The following is a 27302-nucleotide window of genomic DNA, read 5'->3' on the forward strand; positions in this document are numbered from 1 at the left end:
GGTGCACTCCTTTAATCCCAGCACTAGAGAGGCAGAGGTATGTGGATTTCTGTGAGTTCAAGGTCAACCTGGCATATAAGAGCTAGTTCCAGGACAGGCTCCAAAGCTACAGAGAAATCCTGTCACACACACACAAAAAGAATATGATTGTTTTTAACCAGACAAAAATTCATACACATGGAAAAAAAACATCTTGGTAATGCATCTCATTATTTTTACTATGCCTGCTTTGACAGCACAGAGTTCTTTATACTTTATAAAGTTATAGAATTACCCATCTGGGAGAGAAATCCTTCCTTCTACCTGTGAGAAAACTGAAACTAATGCCGGGCAGTGATGGCACACACCTTTAATTCTAGCACTTATGAGCCCGAGGCAGGTGGATCTCTTTGAGTTTGAGAGCAGCTTAGACTACAGGTCAAGATCCATGACAAATACGACTGTTATACAGAGAAGCCCTGTCTGGAAAAACCAAATAATAATAATAATAATAATAATAATAATAATAATAATAATAATAAAACTAAGGATGTCAAGTATCCTGTTAAAGCCAGCACTAGCAGGAGGCAGGGTCAGGACATGTGTCATCCAATGTAGTCCCACTCCAGCTCACTGCCAAATTTTCAAGTCACTATGAGCAAGTAGCCTATAATTATCACCAATTTAAGTCCTCTTAATGAGGATCTCTAAACTCAAATTAACATTTTTAACTGCACATGGATTATTTTTTAAATGATATGACTAACTTACAAAATCACATATAATAAGAGATGAATTTTGAATTGTAAAATTCAAATTCCTTGTAAAAAGTGCTTGAGACTAGCTGTGGACTTGATTTTAGAAAGGACTGTAATTCTCGGACATTTTCAAAAGGAAGAGGCAGCCAAGAGAATATGTCCCATAGACCTGCTGTTGAGATGATGTCTTTGTTGCCATTACTGTTCTCTTGCTGTGAAAGACACCATGATCAAGGAAACATAAAATAAAGCATTTAGTTGGGGGCTTGCTTGCAGTTTCAGTAGGTTAGTTCATGACCATTATGTGAGGGAACATGGCAGGAGGCAGACAACGATGGTGCTGGAGAAGTACCTGAGAGTCTATGTCTTATCTGAAAGTTGAGAGCAACACTGGGCTTTGGGCTTCTTAAACATCAGTACCCAGTTCCAGAGACACGCCTCTAACAAGACCATGTCTCCTAATCCTTCCTAAACAGTTCCACCAACTGGGCACCAAATGTTCAACTGTATGAACCCATGGGGGTTATTCTTATTCAAACTATCACAGGTGTGTTCTTCCACGCTGCATGATGAATCCAATGCAGCCTGTATCTTGAGAATATACTTTCAAGATGCTTCTCCCCTTTAAAGACTAGAAAGACAGGAAAGATGAAGTGAGACCTGCTTCTTGAGTGTCGAGGGAGTGACAGGTTTTCACTAGTACTCCTTCACGGAAGTTAGTGCTGCCCATTGGCATGCACCACAAGTATCAGTTCTGACTCATGCTCTGGAGAGTCTCTACACTCTTCTCTTCCTCTCCCCATCATTCTCAGAGGTTCTTTGTCACATATAACTCCAACTTGAATTTTACTTCTTTGGGTACCTGAACCAACAGAAAAACCAATAAATACAAAGAGAAATTTGATTCATTTGTAGACTGGCGCTTTCTATAGAAATGATTAGATAGAGGTCAGGTGGTGGTGGCACATGCCTTTAATTCCAACACTTGGGAGGCAAAGGGAAGTGGATCTCTGGGAGTGCAAGGCCAGCCTGGTCTAAAGAGATAGTTCTAGTACAGTCATGGCTACAGAGAGAAATCCTGTCTCAGAAATCAAAAAAAAAAAAAAAAAGAAAAGAAAAGAAAGAAAGAAAGAAAGAAGAAACGAAGAAAAGACTGGTTAGATAGTATTTTATTTAATAAAAAGAATTCCTTGTCACAAGAATCCCCAGTGAGGACACTGGTCTTGTCCATCAGTAAAGAGTTATGAGAATGACAACTATGTACTCCTTTCATTGATATAACAACCAAATTCAGAATGTTAGCCATGACAACATCATTATATAAAGCCTCTCCATATTCTTCATCTGTGACAATTTCAGTATCTGAAATAATTTTGTTTCAGAAATAAATTACCTTGTTTCAAGGTTCATAATTGCCCTGACTTGTGAATCCCAAGCAATAGTCAGCCAGGAAACACTTCCATCTACCACCTAATAATTTTAATCAACTATTTCTAGCAATGGCCAATCTCAAATTGACTACCCCTAGCAATGGCCAATCTCAGACTGACTTACCCTAGCAATGGTCAATCTCACATTGAATAACCCTACGAACAGCCAATCTCAGATTGACAACTCCTAGCAACGGCCAGTCTCAAACTGACTGCCCCTAGCAATGGCCATTCTCAGGCCTGAAAGGAAAATTGGTAAACTATTGTCAACTCACGCCATTTTCCCTGTAACTACCACAGCTTGAAAGTGGAACACAGGCTCTGATTCTGCTGTGCTCATTAGCTTTTGTCAACTTGACATAGGTTTGACTTCCTTGGGAGGAGGCAGTCTCAAAGGAGGAATGTTATCTTTCTAACGACTAATGATGTAGGAGTGTGTGACCCTCTGAAGGAGGTGCCATACTCTGGCAGGTGACCCTGGGCAGTAAAAGAGGGGCAGCTGAGTGATCCAGAGGAAGCAAACAAGTAAACTATGTTCCTCCACGGACCCTGCCTTGGTTTCCCTCCATGAGAGATGACAAACTAAAAGACAAAAGAAACCATTTTCTCTCCCAGTTACTTTTGGTTGTGGTGGTTTATCACAGCAGCAGAAACAGAAACAGAACATTCCTTAAATAAAAGCTTCCACTCTCAAACACAAACAAGCAAACACAAATCCTTAAAGGTGTCTCTCAGCTTAGACAGAATGTCCTGAATGTTGATCTTTAAACTAGGTTTAAAGCTTCAATAAGGTTATTTTTGTTTTTATTTCAGTTTACAAATTCTAGGCCATTTTGGCTCTTGTTTTTAATCCTTTCTTCCCAGGCCTGCTTGGCAGTATGCACTACACTATATACACCTCTATTGTCAACATGGGCAAATGGGAGAATGGGTGTGAGCTTGTCAATACAGTTACTTAAAACACTTCAGAATGCACAGCATATGTGTATGCTTAATTTAACTTTATACCCTAAGGACAGTTAGTTGTACACTAATCAGAAACCCAGAGGTGGCGACAGGAAGTGTCTTGTCTGAATCTGCACAAGAAGTCTGTTAATTAGCAGGGGGAGCTTAGACATACTTTTCCACTCTTAAAATGAGCAGTCCTTTCCTTTCTTGCTTTTCCTTGATTTTGGTTTTTTGACATGCAGTTGACCAGGTTTTATTAATTCCACATTATTTGAATATATCTACAGAGAATCAGAACTATCAGAACTAAATTTCACTTGTCTATAAAACACACACATATACACACACATGTATACACACATACATACACACACATGTAAACACACGCACATACACACACAACTATGCACACATGCATGCACATACATACATATACGCACATACACATACAGAAATACACATGTATACACTTACATACACATATATATATACACATATACACATACAGAAATACACACACATGCATACATATAACCATACACATACATGAATGCTTACAGATACATACACATGCGTACACACACACACATACATACACATATACATATGCACGTGCATTCACATCCATACATACAAACACACACATGAATGCATACACATATGTCAGGGAGCATACACATACTCATACACACACATACATACACACACACTCAATCAGTGCAGGAGTACAAAATAGGACTGAACAGAGTCTGTTGAGTCAGGTATGTGTCTATCATCAGCCTTAAGGGTACCATCCTCTCCTCCTAGGCAACTTGGATGCGTGCCAAGAAGAGGAAAGCTAGTAAAAACTAAACAAAACTTACAAGATCAGGTAAAGGATATGTCCTTCTACATAAACAAACATGTGAGTGTGTGTGAAATACATTTGCATGGGACACACACACACAAACTCATACCTTTATTCATGCCTTCTCAGTTAATTTTTTTATTGTTTTGCCAACACGATACAGTCTATAGTCTTCTGGGAAGAAAAAGTATCAGTTGAAAATGTGCTTCCATCAGATTGGCCCACGGACATGTCTGTTGGGTGTTTCCTTGATTAGTAACTGATCTGGGAGGTCCCCAGACTGTTGTGGGTGGTGGCTTTCTTGGACAAGTGGTCCCAGGATGTATAAGAAAGCAAGACATGTGAGTCATGAAGAGAAAACCAGGAAGCAGCATTTCTCCATGACTTCTGCTTCAGTTTCTGCTGTCAGGGTCCTGTCATGGAGTCCCGCCCTGGATTCCCAGTACAAGGAGTTGTAAGCTACAAATTGAGAGAAACCTTTTTCCTCCCTAAGTCTCTGTGGATTGTCATCTTTAGGACAGCAATAAAAAGCAAACTGGTACACCTGGTTACTAATAAGCATCTGAAATTGTGGCAGAAAAGGGTCAAGTTTAGACAGTGAAGGGACAGTGAAGAGCTAGAAAGGCCCCATGTCATTCTGATGGGGGTTTCTTAGACTTGACAGTAGCCAGGATTACTTATGTAATTTTACAAAATAGTGAGGTGTCTGTTTCAGGCCAACATTTTGGAGGTTCAGTTTGTCTGTAGATCTTAACAAGGCTGGCTAAGGACATCTGTCACCAGGACTCCCTCTGGTTCCGACGGGGTTTATACTCAGGCACTCTGAGACATGGAGGCTGCGAATGGGCTGTTAATCTAATAGAGCAGAATCCCTCCTCGTCATGCTGTCATGGACTAAAAAGGAAGAAATTTTTTAAAAAATTTTCTCTTTCACCATTTCTTTAACTTACTCAATGATCTATGCTTTTGTGATTTTAGATAGTTTTGATAGAATACTCTATCATCATTTAATCTCAGCATCATTACTGATGAACCCAGTTCAGTTTTCTGTTCTTTGGAGAATCTACTCACGTGACAGAAAGTTTTTGTTCCAGGCAAGTAAGCTGGGAAACTTGCTACAGATTTTTACTTCTCTCTCCTAGTCTCCAAATCCAATCCTCAGTCTAATCCCCACCTCTGGAAGAGACTATTGGGTGGCCTCTCCTCACTCTCTGCCCCCATTCCCAGGACACTAAGCAGATCCTATCTGAACACCCTGTTTTCATCCCTTCTGTAGATTCTCTTCACCTCCCCTCAACCTGGCTAATCCACATTCTTAACCTTCTGCTCTCTATACCAAGAAACACAGCCACCACACTCTCCTCAGAAACAGAAAGGTCAACAGGAAAACAAGAAACAACTCACCTGTTCAAAGACAAAACCAGATATCATTACATAGAATTCTAACTTCCCTAAACTGAGATGACTATGTCGCAGCATGAAAACACAACCAACAACACTCAGAAGAATATGTATCCACATATTCTCCTAGAGTCTAGCAACTCCAATACAGCAGAAACTGAGTTTTGCAACATAACTAAAGCCCAAGGCAAAAAGCTTAAAATAGTCTATATGAATATGATAAAGTTTCCTAAAAAGAAATGAATAAATCTCTTAAAAATCTATGAAAAAACACACAGTGGGAAGAAATGGATAAAACAGTTCAAGGCATGAAAGTAGAAACAGAATCAATAAAAGAAACCCAAACTGAAGGAAATCTGGAAATAAAAAACTTAGGACCTCAAATAGGAACCTCAGAGGCAAACCTCTCCAATAGAATTCAGAAGATAGAAGAAAGACTCTAAAGGCATTAGAGATATGATACAAGACGTGGATATCTCAATCAAAGAAAAAGTAAAATCTGAAAAAGAAAAAAATTCTGGCACAAAACATCCAGGGAATCTGAGAAACTACGAAAAGATCAATTCTAAGAAGAGTAGGAATAAAGGAAAGAGAAGAAACTCAGTTAAAAGGCCCAGAAAATATTTTCAGCAAAATCATATAAGAAAATTTTCCTAACCCAAAGAAGGAGATGCCTTTAATGGTATAAGAAACATATACAACACCCATTAGATTGGACCAGAAAAGAGAAGTCCCCATGTCAAATACTAACCAAAACACTAAACATGCAAAATAAAGAAAGGATATTAAAAGATTAAAGGGAGAAAAATAAAGTAACATACAAAGACAGACATATTAGACTAGCACCCTACTTCTCAATGGAGACTCAGAAAACCAGCAGGGCCTTGATGGATGTGCTGCAGACTCTAGGAGACCACAGACACAGCTGAGACTACAATTCCAGCCAAACTTTAGATCACAATAGATGGCAAAAATAAGATATTCCATGATATAACCAAATCTAAGCAATATCTATCTACAAATGGAGTCCGACTGAAGGCACTAGAAGAAAAACTCCAATGTAAAAATTGACCATACCCAAGAAAATACAAGAAATGGCTAATTTTAGACCAGCAAATCAAAAGAGGGAAAACACACACACAGAGAAATTCTCACTCTTGCAAACACACACACACAAACGCGCACATACACACACATACATATACACACATGATGTGGAATTTTCCTCTATGTGCTGTGATTACCATTAATGAATAAAGAACTGCATTAAGCCTATAGCAGAGCAGGGCAGGGTGGAGCAGAGCTAGGCAGGGAGGATTGTACTGAATTCTGGGAAAAAGGTGGGTGGAGTCAGGGATAAGCCAGAAACAGACGTGCTGAAATTTTGCTGGTAGGCTACAACCTTGTGGTGACACACAGATTAATGGAGATGGGTTAAATTCAGATGTGAAAGTTAGCCAATAAGATATTAGAGCTAATGAGCCAAGCAGTGTTTTAAGTAAAATAGTTTTTATATGATTATTTTGGCTCTGGGCAGCTGGGATAAATAAGTGGTCTCCCAACAACAACAACAACAACAACAACAACAAAACACACACACACACACACACACAAAGAGAGAGAGAGAGAATAACAGAATGAATATGAAAAGCATACCCGGGCACGAGTCTGGGACCACCGAAGGAGTAGACCTGACACAGGACCTTTGCCAGAACAGGTCCAAGGCAGCAATTCAACAAGAAGAACCCCAAACATGCAATCTCCGTGGGAGCAGGCCCAAACGACTCCTGGTATTACAGAGTGAACCTCCAGAGTACCAAACAACTCGAGAAACACGGAATGACCAATGGGGTAACTGAATCATGGCTGTGACTGCTCAGATGGTAACTGAGAAGCAACTATCTGAGCCTTGGATCCACTGGCACCTGGAAGATTGATCACCAGAGTCACAGAGAGCCCCAGCTATACCAGTCAGATAAAGATAGGTAGACAAGGTAAGAACACATGCAACACCACAAAGAACAACATGACACCAGTAAAAAACTAGTGATCCTATAATAGCAAGACTTAAACTACCAAAAAAGATGAAGCAGAAGAAAATTACCTAAAATATAACTTTAGGAGAATATTTGAGGCCCTTAAAGAGGAAATAAAAAATTTCCTCAAAGAAATGGAGGGAAAAAAACAACAAAAAAAATTGGAAGATATCAACAAATCCCTTATAGAAAAGAAAGAAAAACAATCAAACATATAAAAGAAACTATTCAAGACTTGAAAACTGAAATAGAGCAAAGAAAACACAAGCTGTGGGAATTATAGACACAGAAATCATGAGAAAGCAATCAGCAACCACAAATACAAGCATAATCAGCAGAATATAAGAAAGGGAAGAGAGAATCTCAAGTGTTGAAGATACAATAGAGGAAATAGACCCATCAGTCAAAGAAAAAATTAAATCTAACAAAAGCTTAACAAATATTCAGGAAAAATGGGACACCACAAAAAGACCAAACCTAAGAATAATAAGTATAGAAGAAGGAGAAAAAGTTCGACTTAAAAGCACAGAAAATATATTCAACAAAATCATAGAAGAAAACTTTCCCAACCTCAAGAAAGATATGCCTATGACTGGATCAAAAAAAAAATAAAGTCCCCTCATCACATAATAATCAAAACAATAACCAAACATTAAAGAAAGAATGGAAATTGAACAGTGAACTACTAAACCAACACTGGGTCAAGGAAGAAATAAAGAGAGAAATTGAAGACTTCCTTGAATTCAATGAAAATGAAGGTACAACATATCCAAATCTATAAGATACTATGAAAGCAGTGCTAAGAAGAAAGTTCATAGCACTAAGTGCCCACATAAAGAAAATGGAGAAAGCTCACATTAGTGACTTAACAGCACACATGAAAGCTCTAGAACAAAAAGAAACAGACTCACCCAGGAACAAAAGACAGGAAATAATCAAACTGAGGACTGAAATCAACAAAATAGAATCAAACAATACAAAGAATCAATGAAACAAAGAATGGTTCTTTGAGAAAATCAACAAGGTAAACAAACCCTTATCCAAAATAATCAAAAGGCAGAGAGAGAACATGCAAATTAACAAAATAAGAAATGGACATAACAACAGACACTGAGGAAATTCAGAGATTCATTAGGTCGTACTATAAAAACCTGTACTCCACAAAATTGGAAAATGTAAAAAGTAGATATTTTTTTAGATAGATAACATATACCAAAATTATCAAGACAAGGTGAGCAATTTAAATAGACCTATAAACTTCAAGAAAATAGAAACTGTCATCAAAAACCTCCCAACCAAAAAAACACCCAAGGCCCAATGGTTTTAGTGCAGAATTCTAGCAGAACTTCCAAGAAGAGCTAATACCTACACTTCTCAAAGTGTTCCACATAATAGAAACAGAAGAGACATTTCCATACTCTTTTTAAGAGGCTACAGTTACTCTGATAACAAAACCACACAAAGACTCAACCAAGAAAGAGAATTACAGACCAATCTCACTCATGAACACGGGTGCAAAAATACTCAATAAAATACTGGCAAACCGAATCCAAGAACACATCAATAAAAATGATCCACCATGATCAAGTCGGCTTCATCCCAGAGAAGCACAGCCGGTTCAACATATGAAAATCTATCAATATAATCCATCATATAAATAAACTGAAAGAAAAAAACATATGATCATTTCATTAGATGCTGAAAACCATTTGACAAAATCCAACACCCTTTCATGATAAAGATCTTGGAGAGATCAGGAATACAAGGAACATATCTAAATATAATAAAAGCAATATACAGCAAGTCGACAGCCAATATCAAATTGAATGGAGAGAAACTCAAAGCAATTCCACTAAAATCAGGAACAAGACAAAGCTGTCTACTCTTTCCATATCTCTTCAACATAGTTCTTAAAGTTTTAGCAATAGCAAATCTTTACATCTATGGACAAAACACAAGGATACCCTACTTCCTAAGGCAAAAACACTTGTGCAGTTTAAATCATATATTCCCCTCATACATTAATAGTGGACCTAACAGATATTTGCAGACCATTTTACCCAACACAGAAAAATATGCCTTCGTCTCAGCACCTCATGGCATTTGTTCCCAAACTGACTACATTGTCAGACTTCCAAAAAGTCCCTACAGCTAGAAGGGTGCTTGAACAATACCTTACATCTGATCTGATCACCATGGATAAAAGTAGAATATTAACACTAACAGAAAAAAAACAGAATGAATACAAACTCTTGAAAAGGGAACAATTCACTACTGAATGAAATATGGGTCAAGGTAGAAATTAAAAAAGAAATTAAAGACATTCTAGAATTGAATGAAAATTAGTACACAGCTTATCCAACTTCCAGGACACAAGGAAGGCAGTTCTAAAAGACAAGTTCATATTGTGAAGTGCCTGCATTAAAAAAAATAGGGAAGGACTCTGAACCTGGGCTGTGGGCTCAGCCAGGCAGGAGCAGTTGCTGTGCTCTGAGAGCCTGCCTGACAGGCAGGCCCTGAATCACCTCAGCCACATTCCTGGCCAGCAAGAGACAGTGATCTTCTAGCAGACATCCATTGGAGGAGGGGTGAGTTGTTCCTGGCCCGAGGACTTTGGCTAGGAGGAATTCAGACTTTCCCCACCCCCCTCGACTTTCTGGTTGCCCTGCAGTGGTGGCTATACCCTGCTGAGCTCTCCCGAATCCCATCCCAGCCCTCATCCAGGTACACCTCCCTCTCTCTCTTCCCTCCCCCTGGGGTCACAAGATCTCCCCACAGCTGCTCCCTTGCGTGCTGGGACAGGGCTGTGAGTGCAACCCAGCACGAGGGAGTGCCTGTGTTTCAATAGACTGCCTGAAGAAAGGTAGACATTCTGCCAGTGAAGTCCCTGCCCAACAAGGGAACCTGACCTGGTACCAGAAGATCCAATATAGAGCAGTTGAAGGAAAAGATGGGCAGACGCCAAGGCAAGAACTCCTCCAACAATCTAAAAAACAACATGAAATCACCAGATCCCAACGACCCTACAATAGAAGGACTTGAACCTCTTAATTCAGAAGAATTGGGAAAAAAATGCCATGATGAAAGCAATAGAGTCCCTTAAACAGGATATGAATAATTCCCTTAAAGAACTGGATGAGAAGTACAACAAAAGGATTGAAGAAATGAGTAAAGAAATGGATGAGAAATATAACAAAAAGTTTGAAGAAATGAGTAAATCCGTGAATGATACACTGGGAAACCAAGAAAAAACAATCAAACAGGTAATGGAAACAGTTCAAGAATTGAAAACTGAAATGGAGGCAATGAAGAAAACACAAAACGAGGGCCGGCTGGATATGGAAAATCTAGGTAAACGAACAGAGACTACAGAATCAAGCATAACCAATAGGATACAAGAGATGGAAGAACGAATCTCAGAGTCTGAAGATACCATAGAGAAAATAAATGCTCAGATCAAAGAAATCAGCAAATCCAACAAATTCTCATCACAAAACATTCAAGAAATCTGGGACACAATAAAAAAACCAAATCTAAGAATAATAGGGATTGAAGAAGGAGAAGAACTGCAGATCAAAGTCCCAGAAAATATATTCAACAAAATTATAGAAGAAAACTTTCCCAACTTAAAGAATGATATTTCTATGAAGGTGCAAGAAGCATACAGAACACCGAATAGACTTGATCAAAAAAAAAAAAAACGTCCCCTTGCCATATAATAATCAAAACACAAAACATACAGATTAAAGAAAGAATATTAAGAGCTGCAAAGGAAAAAGGTCAAGTAACTTATAAAGGTAAACCGATCAGACTTACACCAGACTTCTCTATGGAAACCATGAAAGCCAGAAGGTCCTGGATAGAGGTACTGCAGAAACTAAGAGACCATGGATGCAAACCCAGACTACTATACCCAGCCAAGCTATCATTCACTGTCAATGGAGAAAACAAAATATTCCAGGATAAGAACAAATTTAAACAATTCATAGCCACAAACCCAGCCTTACAGAAAGTAATAGAAGGAAAATCGCAACCCAAGGAATCCAACATCGACAACACTGCCTACAATAACTCAGACATCTAGTGACCCTTCACAAGCTTAACTCAAAGAAGGGACACATACAAACTCTATTAAACAAACAAACAAAAAATCATAAAAACCGGAGTCAACAACCACTGGTCATTAATATCACTTAATATTAATGGACTCAATTCACCTAAAAAAAGGCACAGACTAAGAGACTGGATACAAAAACAGGATCCAACATTCTGCTGTTTACAAGAAACACACCTCAACCACAAAGACAGACATCTACTCAGAGTAAAGGGTTGGGAAAAGGTTTTTCAAGCAAACGGACCTAAGAAACAAGCAGGTGTAGCCATTCTAATTTCCAACAAAATTGACTTCAAACTAAAATCAATCAGAAGAGATGGAGACGGACATTTTATACTCATAACAGGAACAATTCACCAGGAGGAAGTCTCAATCCTGAATATCTATGCCCCTAATATAAAGCCTCCTACTTATGTAAAAGAAACACTTCTAGAACTCAAGGCAGTCATCAATCCACAGACACTAATAGTAGGAGGCTTCAACACTTCTCTCTCACCAATGGACAGGTCAATCAGACAGAAACCCAGCAGAGAATTAAGAGAATTATTAGAGGTATTGAATCAAATGGACTTAACAGACATATATAGAACATTCCACCCAAATAGGAAAGAATATACCTTCTTCTCTGCAGCTCATGGAACCTTCTCGAAAATTGACCACATACTCGGTAACAAAGCAAACTTCCACAGATACAAAAAAATATTAGTAAACACCTGTGTCTTATCAGACCACAATGGATTAAAGTTAGAATTCAACAACAGTGCTACCCCCAGGAAGCCAACAAATTCATGGAAGTTGAACAGTCAACTACTGAATCACGCCTGGGTCAAGGAAGAAATAAGGAAAGAAATTAAAGTCTTCCTTGAATTTAATGAAAATAAAGACACAACATACTCAAACCTATGGGACACTATGAAAGCAGTGCTAAGAGGAAAGTTCATAGCACTAAGTGCCCAACTAAAGAAAACGGAGAAAGCACACATTGGAGACTTAACAGCACACTTGAAAGCTCTAGAAAAAAAAGAAGCTGATACACCCAGGAGGTCTAGAAGACTGGAAATAATCAAACTGAGGGCTGAAATCAACAAAATAGAAATACAGAAAACAATCCAAAGAATCAATGAATCAAAAAGCTGGTTCTTGGAGAAAATCAACAAGATTGACAAACCCTTATCCAAACTAATCAAACGGCAGAGAGAGAACTTGCAAATTAATAAGGTCAGAAATGAAAAGGGGAAAAAAAAGAAATGAAAAGGGGGACATAACCACAGACATAGAGGAAATTCAGAGAATCATTAGATCTTACTACGAAAATTTATATGCCACAAAGGTGGAAAATGTAAAAGAAATGGACATTTTTTTAGATAAGTACCATATACCAAAGTTGAACCAAGACCAGCTGAACAATCTAAGTAGACCTGTCAGTCGTGAAGAATTAGAAGCTGTTATCAAAAATCTCCCTACCAAAAAAAGTCCTGGACCAGATGGTTTCAATGCAGAATTCTACCAGAACTTCCAGGAAGAGCTAATACCTATACTCCTTAATGTATTTCACAATATAGAAACAGAAGAGTCATTGCCAAACTCTTTTTATGAAGCTACAGTTACCCTGATACCAAAACCACACAAAGACACAACCAAGAAAGAGAATTACAGACCAATCTCACTCATGAACATTGACGCAAAAATACTCAATAAAATAATGGCAAACCGAATCAAGAATACATTAGAAAAATCATCCATTATGATCAAGTGGGCTTTATCCCAGAGATGCAGGGTTGGTTCAACATACGCAAATCTATCAATGTAATACATCATATAAATAAACTGAAAGAAAAAACCCATATGATCATTTCATTGGATGCTGAGAAAGCATTTGACAAAATTCAACACCCCTTTATGATAAGGACGGATCTAATGAGAGTTTACCAAGGCCAGTTGGACTGGGACTGAACGAGGACGTGATCTAACCAGATTCTCAGAATTTGGCCAGATTCTCTGACTGTGGCTGGCCCGAAGTCTTTCTGAAAAGCCATTGACAATGACACTGGGACTTGTTTCCTCTGCATATACTGGATTTTGGGGATCCAGTCTGTTTGGATTCTCACCTTCCTGGACCTGGAGGGAGGGGGAGGAGCTTGAACTTTCCACAGGGCAGGAAACCCTGTCTGCTCTTAGGGACGAAGAGGGAGGAGGAGAGGGAGTGGGGGGAGTGGGAGGGTGTTGGGAGGTGGGCGGAAATGGAAACTTTTATAATTTAATAAAATTACTTTAAAAAAAATAGGGAAGGATCTCACACGTGTAACAAAATGCAGTTTTGTATCATAACTAGAACAAAAACAGAGAAATCACATTGTACTGTAGTAATAGATGGCAAGAAACAGTCAAACTCAGGTCTGAAATCAGTAAAATAGAAACAAAAGAAAATACAAAACATAAATGAAACAAAGAGTAGGTTCTTTGAGAAAAATCAATAAAATTGGCAAACCCTTATCCTAATTACTAAAAGGTTGGGACAGTATATCCAAATTAACAAATTTAGAAGTGAAAAACTAGACATAACAACAGACACCAATAAATTCAGAGAACCATAAGGACATACTTTACAAACCTGTGATTCACCAAACTGGAAAATGTAAAAGGAATGGATAATTTTCTCAATACATAGCACTTACTAATATTAAATCAAGAAAAGATAAACTATTTAAATAAACACAGTAAAATAGAAGCAACAATTGAATTGAAGACCAGCTACAAATTCTCACACTTATGGATACATAATTTTTTGCAGAAGAAGTCAGAAAAACACACTAGACAAAGGACAGCATTATCAACAAATGGTACTGGCATAGTGGACAGTTGCATGTAGAAGAACCCAAATGAATCCATACTTATCACCCTGCACAGAACTCAACTCCAAATGCATCAAGGACCACAACATAAAACCCGATACACTAAACCTGGAAGAGGAGAAAGTAGAGAATACCCTTGAACTCATTAGCACAGGAGAACACATGCTCAACAGAATACTGTTAGCACAAACACTCATGTTGATAATTAATAAATTGGACCTCATAGATCTGAAAAGGTTCTAAATGATAAAGGAGACCATCATTAGGACAAATCAGCAGTCTACAAAGTGGGAAAAAATAATTTCCCAACTATACATTCAGTAGAACACCAATGCCCCAAACATATAACGATTTCAAAAACTTTATTAAGGAAACAAATAATCTAATTAAAAAATGGAGTACAGACCTACACAGAGAATTCTCAAGAGACTAAACTCAAACAAGTAAGAGATACTTAAAGATGTGTTTAACATCTTCAATTCTTAGAAAAAAAGCAAATCAAAACTACTTCAATATTTCATCTTACACCTGTCAGAATGGCTAAGATAAATAAAATATGTGACAGCTTGTGCTGGTAAGAATGTGTAGCATTGGGAAGACTTTTCCATTGCTGGTGGGAGAGAAAACTTACACAGTGACTTTGGAAATAATAATGACTGTTCCCTAGGAAGATGGGAATCAATCTACCTCATGATCCAACCATATCACTCTTAAGTATATAACCAAAAGATTATTTTTAACCTACACCAGAGACACTTGTTCAACCAAGTTCACTGTTGCTCTATTTATCATAACCAAATATTGGAAACAACCTAGATATCCCTAAACAGAAAATGGAATTAAAGAATATGGTACATTTCCAAAATAAAATATTACTCAGTAGCTAAAAAGAATTAAATTCATGGATAAATAAATGGAATTAGAAAACAATTACGAGTGAGGCAAATGAGACCCAGAAAGGGAAATATGAGGTGTATTTGCTTACATGTGAAATCTGTAAGTGATATCCACTCTACAATGGGCAGAATCATGGAGATTAGGAATGGAGTAAGGAACTAGGGTGAGGAAAAAGGAAACAAAATTCAGTTTAATGTTGTCTTAGAGGAACCTACTTACAGTATGAAAGTACAGAAAGTAGAAAACAAATCCAGAGGCAGAGATACTTCACAAATAGTGGACTAAGGGAATAACAGGATTGATGGTAAAATTGTCAACACACCTCTAAATCGTAGTAATTATTAATGTGTATGTAATGAAACATCAAAACATGTGAATGAAATATTAACAGAGGCTAATGAAGGAGCAAAATTTTTGCAAAAGACATTAAAATATCACAAGTTGAATATTTAACAAGTGTCTTCCAGCAGCTGATAGAATAAGAACACAAATACAAATGAAGACACAGATTTTGCAAAACTGGCAACTACCCTGAGCTCATCAATCTGGATTTAAGCATGAAACACCATATCAAGATATATAAGATTAATATTTTTATTTAAATACTCTTGCAATGCTCACTAAGAAAATAAACAGGGCGAACAGACATATTTCAATGGTTTTTAAAGTATTCAATCAATGTGTAATTTCTCCTTAACAAAAACTGAATTGAATTAAATTAATAAAAAGAAATTATTCATAAAACTTTATGTATTTTAAATTAACAATTAATTTTAAGACTCTACTGTTTAAGTATTTTATATTTTAAATATAAAATGAATAACAATATTTTTAATTTAATGCACGAGATTGCTATATAATAAATTTTGAGGCGAGCAGGCAAATCAACAGTTACAGGAAGTTTCTAGATATAAGCATTATTTATATATTCAGCAAGAATAAAGTTCTGGAGTAAAAATGATCTTAAAAATAAGTAGGAAACGGGAAACGTTAAAAACTGAGAAAAATGACAAACAAAATTCTATTAACATCAACATGACCCAAGAATGTTCCTAGTAGAAGCTTGGATTTATGGAGCGAGGGAAAGGGCACAGGCACAGCCATGAGAAGCGAAGTGCTTTTTCTGGCTGTCGGAGAAAACAAAGTGCTGAAGACGGCACTGAACCTCACGCCAAACAGTTGTTAGTGGAAATGAAATAAGCAAATCAATAAGTAAAATCTGAATATCCTTTATCATTTAAGGACACTTTAGGTAGTAAATTTTAAAACAAATTGCTAAAGAAGTATTCTAGATCTGGATGAATCTAATGGTGACTTCTAGGAAACAGTAAAGTGAGAAATGAATACCACCCATCTCAAACTATGACATAAAATACAAATGGTGAGAACCCGTTCATGTTTTTATGAGACTACCATAATAATCTTAACATAAAATTCTATCAACTCTTACTAAAATAACCAGGACATTAAAAAGGAAACAATAAACACTACAGATTATTATTCTTCATACATCTTTTTAAGATATTAGCAATTATAGTTCAAGACTACAAAGCAAGGAGTCACATGGTAATTAAAATTTATCTGAAAATAGTTTGGCTTAACATTTGACAGTCAATGGATGTGTTATTTATGATAACAACTAAAAATAATTAACAATAACATATGTAATAATCAAAAGATACAAAAAATAATTTTAAAATGTTGCCATTATTCATGACAAAAACTCTCAGAAAACTTTGGTCTGATAATGGGCATCAGTTAAAAGCCTACATCAACCTTCCACCCAAGGCTCAGAGAACATTCCAGAGGAGATGGCAGGAAGCTTGTAAGAGCTAGAGTCCCAGGACCTCTGCTGTAAGATTATGTTTTCTAGTTTTGACAGGAAAGCAACACCCATAAAACCTCAACAACACAACTGCTTAAACAAGACCTGAGACATTCTAACAACAGCCGAGATCTCAAGACAGATGGGGAAATCGCCCAGGGTCTCCCCCAGGTGCAGAGACGCCGGCAATTAGAACTGCCGAGAAACAAAGAGCTGCTTTTCTCTGATTGACTGGCCAGTGTTAAGTGGTCAGACTAAGAAACAGAGCTGTGCAGGCAACATAGAGCAGATGCAGTGGGTCATCTTTATGTGTGGATTCTTTTATAGCTATGTGCAAAACAAAGATGAAAAGGAAGAAGCTGTGAATTTGGGAAAGGGTCATCATTAGAGGCATGGGGGAGGGAGAAAATTATGTAATGATATCTTAATTAAATTAAAAAAACAAAAAATACTACACCGAAAATACTTAGATAAACACATTTTGCTTATGATAAAGCTATGCAGATTACTACAGAGAAAATTCATAGCCTGGACCACAATGTGAGATAAAAGATCCATAAATTTGAGGATATAATTCTTTAAATAAATAAATGAGAAAATAGGATCAAGATAATATGTGACATATCAAGTACCCTAATAAATGATTAATGAAAGTTACATAAAGATGGGTTTAAACAGAAAAAAATTATTTGAATGAATGACAAAAATTATGGTAAATTTGACTTTAAAATCTTTAAACATATCTGCTCAAAAAGCTCAGCAAACTGCCAAACAGTAGGACATAGAAGTCAGTTACAGAAAGGTATATCACAAGCTGTGCTATGAACAAAGACTTAAAGATACTAGATGAGACGTTATAACAGGGAAGCAGAGACAGGAATGATGGCGAACTTTCAATCCTGCCTAGCCAGATCAAAATGTCAAGATGTCTTCAGTTCTGAAAGAAACCATGATCCTGGCTGCTTCTATTCCTCACACTGTTTTTGAAAGCCTTTTCTGGCTTTTCTTTTTTTCAAAGTTTCATAAGCAGGCAAACAAAAGCTGATGGAATCCGTTGCCACCAGGTGTTAAATAATTATAATTAAATCAATCCAAGTCAACATTTCACAGAGATATCCACACGTCAATGTTTAGAGGAGCGCACTGTTCACAAAAGGTGAGTTAAAGAACCAGCCTAGGTGCCAACAGTCGTAGTTTTACTGACTGATGTGAAGAAAGAGGCTTAATGAAAGGGGTGTTTATTTAGGCTCGCAGGTCAAGGGCACAGTCCGTCATCCAGGAAGGGACAATAGGGTAACGGGAACATGAGGTAGCAGAATGTGTTCTGTCCATGATCAGGAAGCAGAGATAGATGCTCAGCTCATTCTCTTCTCTGTGTACAGTCCAATCCCACAACCCAAAGATGCAGCGCCATCTATAGCTAGGGTGTTCTAGCATTTTGATTAACCCGGATTAGAAATTCCTTCCAACAGCCCCAGACAGTTGTTTCTTTGGTGAATTAGTGGACATCAAATTATCTGCTGTGCTGTCCATCAACACAGGAATTGGTAAAGAAATGATGCAGCTTATACACACAATAAGAAGAATGAAATTATATCCCATTTGCTGGAAAATGGATATAACTAGAAATCCATTACAATAGTAGTGAAATTAGGTCAGTCTCAAAAAGGCAAATATTATGTTGTCTTTCATCCGAGGGTCCTTGTCTTAGCAGAAACATAAATTATATACATATAGACATGGAAGTAAAAATAAAATCATGCGGGAAATGGGGGCACTATTGAGAGGGTGAAGGGTGGAAATGGGGAAGACAACAAGGTATGGCAGAATGTGCCCAAAGTGTATTGCCTTCTTGAAAGACAGTCATCTTATGTACGCCTATGTGATAAGAATGTAAAAGAGAAAAAGAACACTTGCAAAAGAAGAGGGAAACCAAGCAGAACACCAGGCACAAAGTAAAATACCAGTGATAAAGAGTACAGACATGAACAAATGCAAATTTCTTTTTCTTACTTTCAAATGCCATTTTGTTTTCAAAACACTCCTCCAGAAGAAGCGCCTTCAATTACACACATAGAACATTCATAGATTGAACACAAGAACCAAGCAAAACAAACCAGAATGACAATCCGTATGAGGTAGAGTAGCATGGAACAGGAAGTATTATATGACTAAAACGTCATGCTTCATCATTACAAAAGCTTTAATTCCTCAAGAAACAATGATTTAAACACTCTGGCTATACCAGCAGACTTTCAAGATACCTGAAATAAGGCCCACAAAAATAAGGCCCAGAAACCGACAAATCTGCAAGTATAGTTAGTACATTAATGTCCTTTTATAAGTAATTGCTATAGCAGGAAGACAGAAAATCAATAGAGACGTAAAAAGCCTCAACAACACTATTAACTAGAGTGACCTAGTTGGCATATGATAGACTTTTCTAATTGCAAAGAGTTGATGCTGTAGAAAGTCTGATCAGCAACAACGTAATTGACCTAGAAACCAACAACAAAAGCTCTGGAATTTTCCTATACATTTTCAAATTAAATAACATTTCTGAATAATATGTGGGTCAAAAATAACAAAGAAAATTAGCAAAAATAGACAGAATTTCTAGTACAAATTTTTTTATGAGATCTGTCTACCACGGTGTTCAGAGGGAACTTTTGTTATTGAAAATGAAAAGTTTCAAAACAAGGGTTTATGAATACCTAAGGAACTGAAGCATAAGAGGATAATGCAAAAATGCAAAAGCAATGAAATAGTAAGGGTAAGAGTAGGACCCCAAGAGACTGAAAATCAACCAATACCAAATTATTAAAACTGAAAATTAGTTCTGTGAGTCAATAGGTGAAACTACTCACCCTATGGATGATAAAGGAAGGGAGATCAGGAAGAATATCCTCTTAAAAGGAAAGAAAAGACAAAGATCACCTCAGAGTCTAAAATATTTAAAAACTGATATTATAAACTACTTTCTGAATGCAAATTTTTAAAAGATACAGGTATGATTTGGGGAGAAATAGATAGGTAGTCTGCAGTATTTTTGCTAGTGCCCATCTACTGCCCCTTGAAGCATCGTAAATTAAACTAGATTCTTTTAACAATAAGAAAGAGCAGAAGAGGATGAGGAGAAATGGGGGAAAGAGGAGAACAAGGAGGTGAGGAGGAAAAGAATGGGTATATAAATGGAATACTGTTATCTGCTTAAAAATTGAATGCATAGTTGAAACCTTTCTCACAGAGAAAACACCCTATCCAGGGGGCATGAGTAGGGAGTTCTGCCACATAATTAGAAAGAAAAAATATGTAAGTACTATACAAACTCTTCCAGAATTTAGAGAAAGAAGAATATATGTCATATGAGATCAGCTTTACCTCAATAAAAAACCCACCCAATGCATCCCAGTGAAAGGGAACTATATTAAAAGTGCATTAGCCTAGATTCATTGCAGGAAGTGATGAGTTTCCTGATGACAATCTCACTTATACGTAGCACATATTTTGAACATATTCACCCCCTCCCAGGTCTCCCTCCTTCTTCCTATTTTTTGTCAAAACATGTAACATTTGTCAGAGCCTTGTTTACTTTGCTTTATATAACAAAATTCCCCATAGAAACACTTTACAAAATGTCATAATGCTAATTTCAAGCAATTAGTATGACATCATGGGTTGTACCCCCAGGAATACAGGGAAGCTGAACAACAGAACATCACACAATGTCATCCACTAAATCTGCAGCTAAAAATAAATGAACAAATTATATATTACCTCAATAGTTACAGAAAATGTTGGATAAAAGGAGTCTGTAGAGTGACTGGGTGACTAATTTTATTTTAATGAAAAAAATAAAGGTCAATAGTAAGATAATCTAAAAATAAGCAAAATGTTTGAACAGGCATTTCAAAAAGAAGGCATATAAATGAACAAAAATCATATCAAAAGTCATTCAACATAATTATTTCTTGTGGAGTTGGAAAACCAATACCATCACACACCAACTAGAATGTTTTCAGTTATAAATATCCTGACAAAAAAAGGATCTAGAACATCAATGCACACTGTTGATCGTGAGAAATATGTAGACAGTGCTGAAAAGCAACTTAGGGAAGGCTTTGGCATGCCTGCACAGAGCCATCAGTTTACTTCCAAACATGTGCCTAGGAGACAGAGAAATGGGTGCCACACAAAGAAATCGGTGTTTCTTCGGTAACCTGGGAACTATATTGAAATGTTTGTTGCTACTCTGTACTAACTAAAAGCTGAAAATAACTGTGTTTCAAGAGAAAAAATTAGTAGGCCACTGGAGGTTATACTAATATCACACCATATAATACTATTCAGAAATTCAAAGGAGGTTGTGCCCAATAAACACAGCAAGAATAAGTAATAAAATAATCATGTCAAGCAGAAGAGGCCATATCCACCTCTATTTTAAGTGATTTGCATGTGATTATGTAAGAGAGAAATGAATGGTATAGTGATAGAACTCAGATCAGTAATATCAGTAATTTCAAAGAAATACAAACATTGAGGGACCGACCACATAAAGACACAAAGAAACAAGACTGGTGGTATGTCCGTGCTTGCTGCTGGAGGTGGACGCACAAAGAATGTGTTTATGTGGGTCTCCATGAATCACACATTTAGAGTTACTGGATTTGATTGGGTGAGAATTCTGTTTAAAGTTGATGAAAAATAAAAGTTAAAAGGCTAGGGGAGATCAATGTCCTTAAAATGCTTGCTGTCCAAGCAAAAGGATATGAATTCAATCTCACAAGATTCATATTAAAAAGGTTCCAGTGATGTTTGTGCAATCCCACTCTAGTGTGTACAGAGGTGCCCGTGTAATCCTACACTAATGTGTACAGAGGTGCCCGTGTAATCCTACACTAATGTGTACAGAGGTGTCCATGTAATCCCACACTAACGTGTACAGAGATGCCTGTGTAATCCCACACTAGCATGTTCAGAGGTGCCCGTGTCATCTAATCCCACATTAGTGTGTACAGAGATGCCTGTGTAATCACACACTAGTGTGTACTGAGATGCCTGTGTAATCCCACTAGCGTGTATAGAGATGCCTCTGTAATACCACACTAGTATAAACAGAGGTGTCCGTGATGGGAGGATCATTGGAACTCACTGCCCAGTTGGCTTGGCCTAATCTAAGAGTCCCAGGTTCTGGTAAAAAGACCCTTTCTCATTAAATGAGGTTGATGGCTGAGGAATAACATCCAAGGTCTGACTCCCCCAGACACATACACATATGCATATTCTGTACCCCACATATGAGCACCTACTCATACAAGAACATGTGCACAGATATAGGTATACACAGACAGACACATGAAATCTAAAAATTAAATAAATAAATAAAAGTTTAAAACAAAAGAGAACTTAGTGGCTAATATCAAAAACCTAGCAAGATATGAGATAAAAATTATAATTTGTTCATGTCTTAGGGCTGTAAACTATGGTTTATCTCACCAAAGCACTTTCAGAAACATAGACGGATACAGGGGAGACCAAGTTCAAGTCACATATATTGTGATGGTTAGGGGACCAGATGACACCTTAACTTTTAAGCACTTGGGAGAGTAAGCCCTGGATCAAAATAAATATGAAATTCATGAAATGCCTAAGAAATGTTACTGTATTAATTACTTAAGTTCATAAAACAACAAAACAAATGCACATAGTCAGAGAGCTGCGTAAGAGTCCAGGATCTTACACTGTAATCAGTGGACATCTCTGTGCCATCTCGGGGCACTTTCTGGGCATGTGGGAGCCCTTACAATGGCCAACTTTGCTTCTAGGGTTCTGTCTGGAGCCTAACGCATCTGCATTGTACATTAAAATAAAGACAAGTTATAACCAGGCATCTATAGAAATGTGGAAGCATAGGATAGAATTTATTGCATATTTAGGAAAGACAGAAGTGATTTTATAATACAACCCAGTGCTAATCAGTTAAAAGGTCTGTAAGCCAGACACACCAGCTTTGTTATACTGAACACATGCATGTCTGTAGTTAAAAGAACACAAATATGATATATCATTATAAACATGCAAATTCCTACAAATCTCTGTTCATACTTAAATAAAAAGACCTTATTACCCTGTAATATGAATCATGTTATTTCTCTCGGATTTCTTAAGCAAAGGAATAGAGATATTCTGAAATTGTTTTGATTTGTGAAAATAGTATGTTAACTAAAGTTTATTGAACAAAACAGAACCATTTCGCAAAATAGATTAAATTCAAATAGGATAGAGCTAGAAGGCTTTCTGAAGCTGCTGATTTATGATTTCAGCAATACTTCTATAAATTCTATAAGCAAAACTTCAATACATTCTGTACATCATAGAAAAGTCATCCGACAAAATGGACAAAGAAGAGAGGCAGGGAGAAAGGAAGGGAGAAGAATGAGAAGAAGGCGGGGAGGATGGAATGAGGGACACAAACTCTTAGGTTCTTTGGAGACTTGTTTAGGTGACATAGCATAGAAGGAAACATATGACACGTAGGAAAAGATTGAAACGTCTAGGACTAAGAACAACTGAGTTAAAGAAAACACCACTGGCTTTTAGTAGTCATAAGATGCTTGAATGAATGGGGAATACGATGCCACTAATCAAGCATGAATCTGAGAGTGAGCACCACGATGTGGAGTGAAATCATGAGCACCAACCCTGACTGCCACCCTTAAGAATCTAGGCAGATTTTCACACACACACACACACACAGGTATACATATACACACATATAAACACACACATGTATACACACACACATAGACACACACACTCACACACACACATAGGTATACACATACACACATATAAACACACACATGTATACACACACACACATAGACACACACACTCACACACACAAGTTCTCTGTAGCTTCCCAGAGTTCTCTGAGACTTGAAATAAGAAAACTCATGTAGACGCTTACCATGAAATGATATATCAACACTTGCTTATTGTGAGGTATTAATAGTCTTTATTCATTCATTTCATTAATTATCACCAGAAACAATAATAAATTATAAATTGATCAAACTGTCCAAAGAAAATGAAATGAAATTGGAACAATCTTTCTCAGAACTTTCTTAAGCAAGGTCATGAAGAAATATTTCAGATTTTCTCCTGTAGTTAGCACTTGATAAAAGATACTGAACTATTTAGAAAGGCGTTAAGGAACACTCTTTTCCCTATCCTTCAGGATGAAGAATTTCCAAGATTATCAAAGACTCAGTGGGCCTGGACCCTAAGGGTGAAGGGTCCATGGATAAGAACACTGTTCTGAATGCGAGCAGTAACCTACTGAAAGCTGGGGTCTTCGAGCATGTCATGCCCACAGAGTTTATGTCTCGTTTGACTCCATGGCTCTTTAGCAGTTATTTTTATCCCTCAGGGGTAAAACCCTATCAAATGGCTTCAAATCATGAGGCTTCCACACAAGCAGAGGTGGCAGAATGGGCCATGAAAATCACTTAGGAGAGCTCTCGTCAATACAGTCTCTGGCAGGAATCAACGGATTTGCTTGCTTAAAAGCATTTCTAGCACAAAGTCAGCAAGACTGCAGAAGAGGGAGCATCAAAAGAACTTGACTTTCCTTCCAACTAACTTCAGGAAGAGGCTGAAGAGAAGAGCCATCTGCAGTGTGTGGCTCATCCTGATGTAACCCTGGACTTAGACAATATTAACACACGTGTTGTTGTTGTGTTTCAGAAAATACAGATGGTCAGAAATTTTAAGAGAACCCCTCTTCCTAAATCTACCATTGTTTCCAGAAGAATCTGCCACGGTGAGCTCCAAGGTTATCTTCCCCAGATTCTGTCTCATGTAGAGAGCTGTTGATAGTCTGAAGAAACCTTTGCGTCAGCTAACTGTTCAGTAATTCCTATCAGCTCTCTGATACTGTTATTATGGAGACTACAAAAAGCCTCCAGATATTTGATTCTATATTTTTGCAGGAGTTCGGCCAAAGGTCCAGAAATAGCAGGGCTGAACTAGGCCTTGGCTCCACAAAGTTGTCTCTCATTTTTGAACAAGCAATTTTTGACTGTCTGAAAAGCAACCATTTTTCTAAGAAGCTATTTTATCTAAATTAAACATAACAACAGAGCAGCAATTAATTGGGCATTCAAATTATACTCTACGAGGACGATTGCTGTGAAATTTATCCTCCTACCTATCTGCTAGCAATTAGGGATTAACAAGCGACCAAGACAGAAAATAAATTCAATGTGGATTCACTGGTCATTTTTCCTGGACTCCAGTTTGTTTGTTCTACCTGGCAGTCCGGGCCCCTAATTGCTGAAATATTCCTTTTGTAAGAGGTTTCAGATGCTTTCCCAGGGTTACAGCAAGAGCAGTTCTGGGGAATGTACACAGTGACATTTTGCTAGCAGGGCTTTTCAAAGAAACTTAGACACAAAACACTGTCTATGGAGGAGCATGATTCTGAGGCGTTAATGAGGAGTCTGGGACAATAGCACCCCAGAATGTGACATGCAGGATAATAAGCAAATAACTTACTATCCAAGCTTCCCTGTTAATGAACTTCTATCTTGTATATTTGCAGTATGCCCTTCTCTGTATATAAACTCTGAGGGTACCAAGGGTTTTATAAAAGCATGGGAAAGAAAGGAGGAATGGTGGAGGGTCAGGACAAAAGAATAGATAAGACCCCACTAACACATATTTGAATATGATTATACAAGAGAAGAAACCCAAATGTAGCAGAAACTGGAACTGTCTTAACTGGAGGGATGGGTATTCGACAAAGCAAAGATTGACAGATTTTTCTTTTGGGAAAAGATCATGTAGCCCCACGTTCAGAGCAGGAGTATTCATGATCACTAAAATGTCAAAACTGCGTACAGGTGAATGGCCAAATGAAGGGAAGGGTGATACTGCTGAAGTCTTAGATACCTAAGGTTGTCAAGTTTCTAGAGACAGAAAATGCAGTAGCAGATATCAGGGACTAGAGGGAAGAAGACAGGATGCATTGTTCAGTGGGGTTGTAGTTTTGACTATGGGTTGTGAAAGTTCTAGAAAGGAATGGTGATAATGATTTATAACAATGTGAACTGAAGGAAATTAGAACTGAACACTCAGGACTGGAGAAATGGTAAAGTAATTAAGTTAGCATGATGGTCTTTCAGAAGACCAGGTTCCAGTTCCTAGCACACATCCTGGGAGGCTCACAAAGGCCTATAACTTTAACTCCAGAGTATCCTTGAACACCCCCCGACACACACACATGGCAGACACACAGAAAACACACACTTACATATAAAGAGTTTTTAAAATTAAATCTTAAAAACAAGAAATGTGCACTCAAAATGGCCGAAACAAAATTTTAGATTATATGTATTGTACTGAAGTTAAGGAGAGGCCATGTGAACATCATAAGAACAGTCACAAATTTATCGTCAAAGCTGAACAAATTGCAATTCTTCATGAGTTACTCTCTAGCCTACCTATAAAATGATTCTATTAATAACAAACCAAAGTGAATTATATCTTTGACAAAAAAAAAGGCAGGGAGGTCGAGGATAAAGAGAAATTCTCAGTTTTTGTGCCACCTGAGGGAACCATTATATTAATCAACAAAATTCTTAGTCCATTCAAGTATTTAGGTGGAAGACAAATTTTTGTTAGACATATTCAATATTCTTATCTTCTCTACTGCTTCCTTTTATTAATTTTCCAGTTACATGCCCTTTGAAAAGATAGTCCACTCACAGTTCCTAAGATAGGTTTCAGAATGTTTGCGCTCTGCCTCCTTGTAACATGAACTTGTTAAGGTGTGGTCCGTGGACACATATCAAATGCAGCAGCCCTGGGCATTGTGGGACATGTCAGAACTTGCACTTCTGATGTTATATGTTGGGGGCTGTGGACCCAGACCCTGAATCTCCTGTAAACAACCTGTTATGCTTGCAGCTGCTCTGAGCAAAACAACTTGTTTTTGCTGTGTTTGCAGTTGCTCTGAGCATGAGACCCTCAGGAGTTCCTGATGGCAGGGGAGCGGTTTCTGGTGGGTTTGCCTAGGGCGTGGTTATCTATACATAAGCGGCTCTGGTACACAATAAAGGGGCATTCTTGTTTCAAGGACCTGTGTCTCCGTGTGTGTGTCTTTGTGTGTTTAAATCTCCAGGCCCTTGCCCGGCTTGGGAATGGCCCTGT

The sequence above is a fragment of the Myodes glareolus genome, chromosome 16 (genome assembly GCF_982192425.1).
Source record: "Myodes glareolus chromosome 16, mMyoGla1.1, whole genome shotgun sequence".
Classification (NCBI taxonomy): Eukaryota; Metazoa; Chordata; class Mammalia; order Rodentia; family Cricetidae; genus Myodes; species Myodes glareolus.